At 41.9% G+C, this 10,353-nt stretch overlaps 1 pseudogene; it reads left to right on the top strand.

The window, feature by feature from the left end:
• Window positions 1–385: 385 nt before the first annotated feature.
• LOC101425467 (protein EFR3 homolog A pseudogene) lies at window positions 386–9,347 on the top strand (annotated as a pseudogene).
• Window positions 9,348–10,353: the final 1,006 nt, after the last annotated feature.

Here is a 10,353-nt window from a genome sequence, read left to right as displayed (position 1 = left end):
TGTACTCTTCACCAGGATAATGATAATTAATGGCATGGAAAGCGTGTATATTGAAGCCACATGGGAAGAGGCAGGGACCCTTTCTCTTCCTTAGTGGAGAAATAACAATGGCTCTGTGGAAAGAAGACAGAGAAGTCAATGGCCTAAATGATTACTCGGTGGTATCCCTAGAGCCTAATCAACTATGTTGATTGACCATGGTCAGACAACTAGAAACCAAAATAACCCTTGTAAAAATGAGGGGCATAAATTACTTGTACTACAAGACACAGGCAGCCAGCAGTGCTTGTAAGGCAAAGTTGTCCAGCTGAAGTATAGCAACCACCTGACTCATGTTTCTGTATTTCCAAAGGACTTTTTCCTTTTCTGTAGAGAAAAGTACAAAATGGGGAATGCTGCTTCCATGTCAGAATGGATTGCAATAGCCTTACACCTGATGACTGAAGACGGCCAGCAGGAACAGTCCATTTTCAAGCGTTACGAAAACTTATCACCCCTTTTCCTCTCCATGCCAACCCTCATCCCAAGAGGAGAGACCAAGCAACACCCCACGCAGGTCACTGTGAGGCAGAGAGACTGTCCACCCCTTTTGTACATACCCTTATTTTACCCATTTTGCATATGAACGTCTTGCCAAGGTCATTCAGCCAGTCAAGAATGAAGTCAAAGCTGGACCCCAGAGTCTGAATCCAGATCAGAGCCCTGATTCGAATACGAAGAGAAGCAGTAGAGCTAGGTCTGGAATTGAGCTGTCCTCACCCCCTGATCAGTCTGTTTTGTATCCGCCGTGTCACTCCCAGACCATTTGGCTTAGCTTAAATAAGATCATTTACGTTAGGAGCCGAAGAGCCCTGAGATCTCATTAACCTCTCTAGTACTTCTCTCAAAAGGCCTCATGGGTACCCGTAAGTATTATTTTATTTCTGGCTCGTAAACTTTCCACCAGGACAGGACGCCACATCAGCAAACTCATTAAATCGTTATAATAACAATATTATGCTAATGGAAATTATTAGTTTATTCCTCTTCCCTAAAAACCATCTGGTGGTTTACCTGGCAATTACTTTGAGATGTCATAGTGGATCTTAAAGCATAAAGAGTATAGGGATTCATAAGCTTCTCCGAGCAGTGGAGTTTTCCATGCAGTAACAAGCTGGCATGGCTGGCCTGCTGGGCTGAGACATAAACAGGGTCCTGGAACAGCCTGCAGGAGAGCGCGTGGCAGGTCTCAGGTTAGAACGCAGGTGGGAGAGTAGAGAGCACAGGTATTTCCAAGCCCAAGCTTTCCACTGAGAGCATTTGCTGCCAATGTTTTGACTGCATTATGAATTTCTTTTTTAAATGGTTTGTTCTTTAATATCGAATACTAAACCTAGGCATGAGAGCCAATTTAAGTAATTTCAAGTAATTAGAATCTTAAGTAGGCAGCCCGTGTTTGGAGCAGAACAATCTCTCCCCAAACAACAGTGATGTCAAAGGCTGTGGGTTCGGGTCTCTTTTCTCTCTCTCCTGCCCACGGCTCGAACGTGTGCCGTGGTTTCCCTCCTGGAGCCCCGTCAGCCAGCGACTCCTGCCTGGGCTGGACAAACGTTGGCTGCTGTGTACATTCGACCTTAAGAACACAACAATCTGGAGTTTAATTCCCACAAATGTGAAAATGGATTATAAATAGGATCCAGCTGCATTTCTAATAGTCAAGAGAAAGAAAGAAAGAAAAAAAAATAGCTAAGACCAGAAAGTTAGTAAAAGGAAAATGAAAGCACCTTGCCTGCCTTCTCCTTGTGTCCTTCCCCTGATCCTGCTGTCGGAGGAGGATTCGAAGGTCTACAGTGCTTTAATTATATTTAATTAAGTTGTCCTTTGTTGCTTGGCTTCCTGAATATCTGCCTAATTAAACCAGGCTGCATTTTCAGATCTACGCATTTATCTACAGCTCAGCATTTTGTTAAGAAAATATAAAAAATAAGTTAGCAAAGCCCGTCTTGCAGGAGATGTCCCATCCTGCTGCCATCAGCTGCAGTTTATACACTATTAGCACAGATGTTCGCCAGCACACCCCCAGGCTCCTGCAGGGGTGTTGACAAAGTCTACCCTCCCTGACCCCCAATAAGCCTTTTCTCTTTCTCACAGTTTCTTTCATATAAGCCAGTGTTTGGTTATGACCAAATTGTCAGCAATTCATCTCAAATCATTAGCACCCCACAAAATGGAATTACGTTACCTACTGCCTGGATCAATGGGGAAATCCAACCTTCTCCTTTCAATATTCACATTGTTACAACACAGTGGGAAGGTCACTGGCTGTTTCTTAAATGTCAGCCTCTACCAGATGAGTTCCTCAATCTTCAGTATCCCCCAGGGAGCCAGTTAAAGGGGCTATGTCTTGCACAACCACAGAGGGCGCTGTCCATGACAGTCATCACTGATTTGCATTTTTATAATAGTATGATGATTTTCCGGCAGATGGCAGCAAAGTGTCTTGAGGAGAGGGCCCCCATTTCTAATTCATACATTCGCGCTGGGGCGGTACTGACCCCTACGATTTCTCATTGGATTGAATTTTAAGCAAATAATAGAATATCATGTGCTTTAAGAATTTCCACACTAGCTTAAGAATTAAGTCTATTTCTTAGTCAAATGGCAGCACCATTACTAAATAGTCTATAATTCTATGGAACATTACAAGTTTTCCCGCTGAAGCCCAACTCTTGCATTTATCTAAAAGCAAAACTCACTCCAGAATGAAATCAAATCCTGACCTTTGAAGAGACCTAGTCCCTGTATGCAATGCTCAGTGGACACCGTATCTCTTCGTGTTCCTTTGACTTTTGTAAAACCCTCGCTCCTCCTATCTGCTCACAGGAATCAGTCCTATATGTCAGACAGCGAATTTGCCTACAATAGAGGGTGCTTCCCAAATGTTTCAGCAAACAGTCTCTACATTTGTCTATTCCCTTCCAAAGACTGCTTGTTTTACTTGCAAACATTTGCAACGTGAAAATATTTGTCCCACTCATTGTGATGAAGCACTTATCTGTTTGAGGGGAAGCTTAACTAGATAGGAGACAATTTCACAAACACGTCCACTAGTTAATGTGATTTTTTAAAAAAATGCTCCTCATTCCAATCTCATTGAAACATTTCGTCTGGGGTTTGAGCAAGTATTTTTGTAGGGTCTCTAAGATGCATTTGCATATCCTTTGGGTAGGCATGATTGTCCTGTAATGCTCGAGAACGTGTGTGGCCTAAGGACCAGTGAAGTCCAGGGTCAGGCGAAAGCGCACTGCCCGGAGTAGCACCGTCACCAGCCATTGGCCTGCAGAGGCATGCCACTTCATCCTCCACAGGCAATAAATCCAGAGAAGCAGACATGGAGACGAAGAAAAGCAGGGAAGACGCGCCAAGGACATCAGTAGATAGGTTTCCTAAACGTTAAATATGGGACTAGTATTTTAAAAAACATACCAATATTGGCATGTTGGGAAACTAAAGTTCATTTCTTCCTACAATATTTCCTTTTAAATGTAGCCATTGAATTTATCATTTAAGTTTAATATTCATATTAAAATTTCTTCTAATGAAGAAGACAAAGAGGAGGAGGAAGAGAAGTAGGAAGAAAAGAAGGAAGGAAGAGGAGGGAAGGATGGAGGGATGCTAAAGGGATGTTAAATTTGAATAAAAGTTCTGGAGAGTCCTGTGCATCGAACCTTAAAAAGTTAAAACTCTGACTCATCAGTTTCATTTCCAGAAATGTATTCAATAAAAACAAGAAGAGATATGCAGAAAATAGATGTGTAATACATTTATAAGAAGGTTCGCTGCAGCATGGTTTCTAATAGCAATTAAATACCACCTCGATGTCCAGCTACAGGGGATCTTTAAGACTCATTATGGTCTAAGCCCCTGCTGATCGTTACCCCTCCAGCCCGCCGACTCTGTGCACTACCTTCCATCCAGCTTACCGGCTGCTTTTAGAGCCTCTGCAATTCCAGGTGCCTCTTCTTCGACTGCTCTCCCTGTTACTTCGTATAACTGGCTACTGCCTCTCCTCCTTGGAGGGTCAGCTTTATACCACCTAAGGCTCCCCCTTTATTATTCAACCCAGTGTGCAGTGCATTCACTTCATGATATCTGTGCATTGCAATGATCTATTTGTGGTTTTGTTGGAATGTTTACTGCCCAAATCCTTAAAATAGCTAAAACCTCCACGGGTCAGGACCATTTCCAGCTACTATGTTGGAAGAGTCAGGTCTTTCTATGGCCTGTCCCATAGAAAGAACTCAGAAAAAGCTTTTTGAAAGAATAATTCTACAAAACAAGCTATTACACCTGATATTGCCATTACATGACCTATGTAAACAAAAGCGTCATTAAACAGGATATTATAAGAGATCACTGAAGACCCATGGAAATGATAAGTGAAGAAATCACATTACAAACCAATATTTATAGTATCATTCAAATTTAGATAAAAATTCTTTGTATGCATTCCTAAATTTTTTTGTGTCTTCTATGCTGAATATATATCACTTTTATAATTAAGGGGAAATTTTCAGAAAGCCCCTTATTTCGTTCCATTACCTATCTATATAGGACCTATTTCTCAAGGTCGCAAATGCTATGAGGGTCTTACTTAGAGTAGCTTCTCCACTGATCCAGGCAGCACCGTGTATTGAAAATTTTGACCTCTGCATCAGTTACCTATACCTGCGTAACAAACTATCTCGAACTTAGCAGCAGAAGGGAGCAACAATCATCCTGGTGTTCTCTTGCAGTTCTGGGGTGGACTGGCTCAGTGTCTCCCAGGCATCTGCAGGCAGGTGGTGGCTAGGACTGGGGCCACCCAAAGGATGCCTCACTCCCATGCCTTGCAGTCACTGCTGCTGTCAGCTGGGAACTGGGCCGAGTGATGAGGCAGGAAGCGGCACGTGGCCTCTTGTGGCTGGGATCCCAGAGCAAGCACCTCAACAGAACCAAGAGAACAGTTTCAGCTTTTATGGACTTGCCACTTCGGCCATAGACGGGCCACAGACAACATGACAAGAGGAGTGTCAAGGTCATGTCGTAAGAAGAGCACGTGGAATGGGAAATGCTGAGGTGGCTGGGTTTAGGAAGTCCAACTGGCCACAATACCTTTCAGCTATAATTTTTAAGTTCCCACAACATAATGGAAACACAGTTGAACATTTCTTAATAAGCTGACATTTTTAATCTTATGCTTAACAAGTTTTGTTGAGAAGTCTTAGGTGGTAGAAGTAGCTGTCTGGGAACTGGGTTTCCATCAGCACCCATCACTGCCTCACGTGGCCCAGCTCAGCCTCATTTGCCCAATCCGTCCACGAATTTCAGTCCTCCACTCCTAAGAATGGGAAAAAAAAGCACTTCCAAAAGTGAATTCTTCAAAGTGCTAGTTCCAAGGGGTGATATAGGTATTATTTTTTTAAAAAAGAAAATTCTCGCTTGTTGCAATTCATATCCTGTAATGTATTGGAAATCTACCTTGTAACAGAGAGAAGTTGTATGTATGCAGTATTGAAGGCCGGGACGTAAGAAGCTGAGAAGGAAGATTTATTATGACCGGCCAGACTTGGTGGACTCGTGTCCTAATAAAAACTGAACCCCGAATAGGATTTTTGGGTCCCTTTTATACAGAGGATGTAGGAATGGGGAGTCAAATGGTGCTTATATGCAAAAGAACTCTTTTGTTAGTTTCTTCAAGTGTTTTATCTGAGCGTCAGATAGGTTATATCCTCCAGGTAAGCTTGAATTAACACATACCTCCCACATTCCAGGTAAGCTTGAATTAACACATATCCTCCAGGTAAGCTTGAATTAACACATTTAGTCTGCATCCTCCCTGCATATCCAAAGCCTATAGAGCTAATACCTCTCAATTGGCTTTCCAGGGAACTAGGCATACTTGGATATTGAATAAGTTTGAATTTATGCACAGGCCATATTACTTTAAGAGAAGGATCAGAACTCAGAGGTTGAAACAAATAATAGGAGTTACAGCCTTCTCTACACATTTTTTTAAAAACAAGGAATCATTTTTTGTTAAGGTTTATTACAGAACTTCTATTCTATAAAAATGTAGTTATGATACCAAAGTAAAATCATGTGTGATAAACTGTTACTTAAAAAGCTAGAATTTGTTGTTTCCATGAATTCATTTGCTCAGTTACCTTTCTGTGAGAAGTGAGTTAACGATGTGAACACACTTTAAGTTTTTCCTGTTAAATGGGGGAGAATAATAGCCACCTTGGGTATATGGCATAAAAATGAGAAATAATATATTTATTATGCCCAGAATAAATATTTGAACCATAATATATTCTCAATTGTTGATTATTTCTATGCAAAAAAAATAAGATTTTGTTCTTTGATCTTGAGGTGCTTGCAGCCTACTAACTACATGTTATATAAATACAAGGCATTAATCAAATGGTCGATCAGTTATTTCCATATCTCCATTCTTAAGCACACCGTGATACATGATATTTATTAATCACCCTGCCCACTGGCCTAGGAAAGTGATAATAAAGGTTTTTGTCTGTCTTGTGCTCTGGATGGAAATTAAGCCTCAAGTGCTATTTTGAAACCATAAGTTCAGGTCATGTGCAAGTGTGAGATTTAAATTTATATCCAGGCAAATTGAGAGAATCCCAATCCAGGGAATTCGAAGCCATGGAAGTGAAGGGACCCGAGCTGAAGGAGGGACACACCGCAACCCACGGCCTTCTCAAACATGAGTTCATTGTCAAAAATTACAAATCACAAGCGCAAATTAACCCTCATGAGTGAGCAAAGGAGAAGTGACACCCTAAGAATAAGGGATTCTAAAGCAATCTAAAACTCTATATGATAGGTGAATTTAAAATGATAAAGAGCTGATGGGCATGGGGACACCCAGCGTGACATCTGGTGCAGCAGCAGCGGAGGACAGTGTCGCCGAGGGAGCCACAGGGTCTATGGGCGATCACGCTGCCCTTCTCCTTGCATGGGCCTTCCAGGGCTTGTAACCAATTGCTTTATCAAATTAACAAATAGTGAAGAGGGTGTCACTGATGTTATGCCTTTTTTGGTATCTCAATTCATTCACTTTTTTTTTTTTTAAAGATTTATTTATTTATTTATTTCTCTCCCCTCCCCACCCCCACCCCGGTTGTCTGTTCTCTGTGTCTATTTGCTGCGTCTTCTTTGTCCGCTTCTGTTGTTGTCAGTGGCACCGGGAATCTGTGTTTCTTTTTTGTTGTGTCATCTTGCTGTGTCAGCTCTCCGTGTGTATGGCACCATTCCTGGGCAGGCTGCACTCTTTCCCGCTGGGCGGCTCTCCTTATGGGGCGCACTCCTTGTGCGTGGGGCTCCCCTACGCGGGGGACACCCCTGCGTGGCAGGGCACTCCTTGCGCGCATCAGCAATGCGCATGGGCCAGCTGCACACGGGTCAAGGAGGCCCGGGGTTTGAACCACGGACCTTCCATGTGGTAGACGGACGCCCTAACGACTGGGCCAAGTCCACTGCTTCATTCCCATTTTAAGGATCCAAAAAATATGAAAAAAAACCTGAATTGCTGGACTCAGGGGTATTGAAGTTGTATTCACAGACAGCCCATGACAAACTTTGGGCTACTGAGTGGGAACCCCAACACACAGATAAGATTGTTCCAGCTCTGCTATTTAGTATGCACAAGGTGAAAGAGGTCAGCAGTTGAATAAGCCCTCCTTCTTTTCCTTCCACAGTTGAAGAGAATCCTGTCATGCTGGCTGAAAATTGTTTCCGAGACCTGCTGGGCCAAGTGACTTTGGGAACACGAGCAAGGCTGCTAGACCAGTTTTGTGCATTTTGGATCATCGTAAACTATGGGATCCCAATAGATTGCAGTTCACCACTTTAAAAGTGTCGCATTCCATTTGGGCTCAGTACACTCACCATGTGATCCAGAATGTTCTAGGGCCCTTGATACCGGTATTGAGCAGGGATTATCCAGGTTCGGTTGGAGCTGCGGCCAGAGCTGCTAAGAGTCCCACAGACCCCCAGGACTGGAAGTCTTTAACACTCTATTGAAGAATATGTGTCTCAAAGTGCTTAATTTGAAGCAAATGGCGTACAGGGAGGTTATGTGGACAGTGCTGACCTAAACACAAGTTCAAAGACAAAGACAAGATGCAGCATGCTATCATCCAAACAACAGGACTTTTTGGAAGTAACCTACCAGATTATCAGAGGTTTTGGAACAACCACTCACAGTTCGGGTATAGGTCAATGAGGGGATTTGGGAGCCAGGCGAATTCAGATAACGTTGCTGAGACCTTTACTTATGGTAACCTCTGGATACAAAGCCAAGTTGGCTGTTTCCTGGACGCTTTGTTGTCACCCTCTCTCATGGAAGTCTCTGACCGAGGCCAGCAGTGTTGGAAGTGAAGTGTAAGGGCGAAGCAGCTTGGAGGGATCAGAATAATACCAGATACAGCTGAACTAAGGACTGAAAGAGAAAAAAACTGTAGGCAAGACGCAAGATTTGTGAAAAGAATGGTCAACATAAAATGGTGCTATAAAGAGGAAGATACTGTTTAGAAGAACCAGGAGCTACCTTACACCTCTCTTGCTCTTTAACTGTTCATGGCCAATAAAGATGCGGTTATTGATCTCATTGGATTCACCATTGCTGGACAAGACAGCACAAGTATTAAAGAGGACCATTTGCCAGTGTCCCAGCCCAGTGGAATCGCGGTGCTGGTTGCAGCCCGCCTCAACTCTATAATCAGATGACAACCGCCCCTGCATTTTGTCGTTATGTTAGCATGGTTACTGAACATCAAAATATGGAAGCCCCTTATTTTCTACCAGAGCATATTTTTCAGAGATAAGTGGATGTTTCCAAAATCTTTAGAGAAGCATGACAAAACTGTCCATTCAGGTCAACAATATTGCCGAGTATTCAGATGGAAGGACTGCCGGTACCATATATGCCACAAGTAACAGATGAAGATCGACCTTCTAGAAGAAAAAGTATTGTGGTACTGCATCCATTAAGGTGACTGTTTTACCCAGCACTGCTCCTTCTCATGATGTGGTAACCTGAAGAAATTACCTTTGAAGCACTGAAGAAAGGAATCCATAGCAGTGGAATGGAAGAACAAGAAAAAGATAGAGAAATTCCAGAAAGTACCTTTGGAAGGAACAGCAGCACAGTGTGAATGCAAAGCACCTGTGTTTCATGATAGACTTGCTCAGACATTGGAACTCCCCAGACACCCTCCTCCATGTCCATTACTTTTGGGCATGCCCAAGGCCAGTCTGTCCCGCTCAGTGCAACGAAGTTTCCAGATCTGTGTGTGCATTGAGTGGCTCATGGAAACCTCAGCGTAGCTTTTTTTGTTGCTGTTTTTTCTTCTTTTTATAGCATAGCATTTAAAGGCCTAAAAATTAGGGCCAAGCTGAGTTTTCAGGGTTTCCTTGATACATGTTAACACACATAATGTAAATAATAATGGAATTCATCTTGAGTCAAAGGTGTGGCAGACCATATTAGAATTTCATATTAGAAATTCAGGAACTATCTATTATCTAGAGTACTTTTTGGGATTTCTGCTCGCTTTTCAAACCGCATACATATTGGTTAACACGTATATTTTAAACTTTCCAAAACATGATTTTATAAAACTTAATTCTTCTGAAGAGTGACTTCTGTATCTCGTAACCATCTACATATCTGCTTAGAAACAGAATTTCTTTTGTATTTTGTCATCTGTGGCCTTTTGTTCCATGCTTTAAACATGTGGCGGTAGGCATCCTTGTATTTGTTCACTGTAATAACGTTTGACAGGCATTCCTCAACTTTATTAAGGTAAAAAGAAATCTAGTGAATAGTATTCCCAGAACACAACCACCCAAAATCACCATCCTTTAAGCATCTAATTGTTGTAATACCAAGAGTTTGACCATTCTACTTTAGAGGCGTAGTGATTACTCTTGGAGTACTGAGTTGTGCAATATATTTTTTTTACATTATAAGATGTATTAATTTACAAGCAGTGCTTTGAAACTACAGTAGTATTTTGCTGTGGCCCCATGAAGTAAATGAGAAATATATTAAATACAGAAAAAAAAAGGCATTTAAAAACAGCTACTATTCACCTGTGAAGAGTCTGTACATTTCTATTGAGTGTATTAATTTACATTTTTACATTGTGCATTGTTTTCAATCTTGTAGTCAGAAATTCCACAAACAGACTTTAAATTCGTAAGAGTTGCACCACAGCTTGTATGCATCTCTGTTTAGAATTAATTTTTTTACATTTGAAAAGAGCGCCATGACTGTAGGGATCAAGTGTGCTAAGGATGGTCAAA

Source organism: Dasypus novemcinctus, chromosome 24 (genome assembly GCF_030445035.2).
Source record: "Dasypus novemcinctus isolate mDasNov1 chromosome 24, mDasNov1.1.hap2, whole genome shotgun sequence".
Classification (NCBI taxonomy): Eukaryota; Metazoa; Chordata; class Mammalia; order Cingulata; family Dasypodidae; genus Dasypus; species Dasypus novemcinctus.
This window is presented reverse-complemented; position numbering and strand designations above follow the sequence as displayed.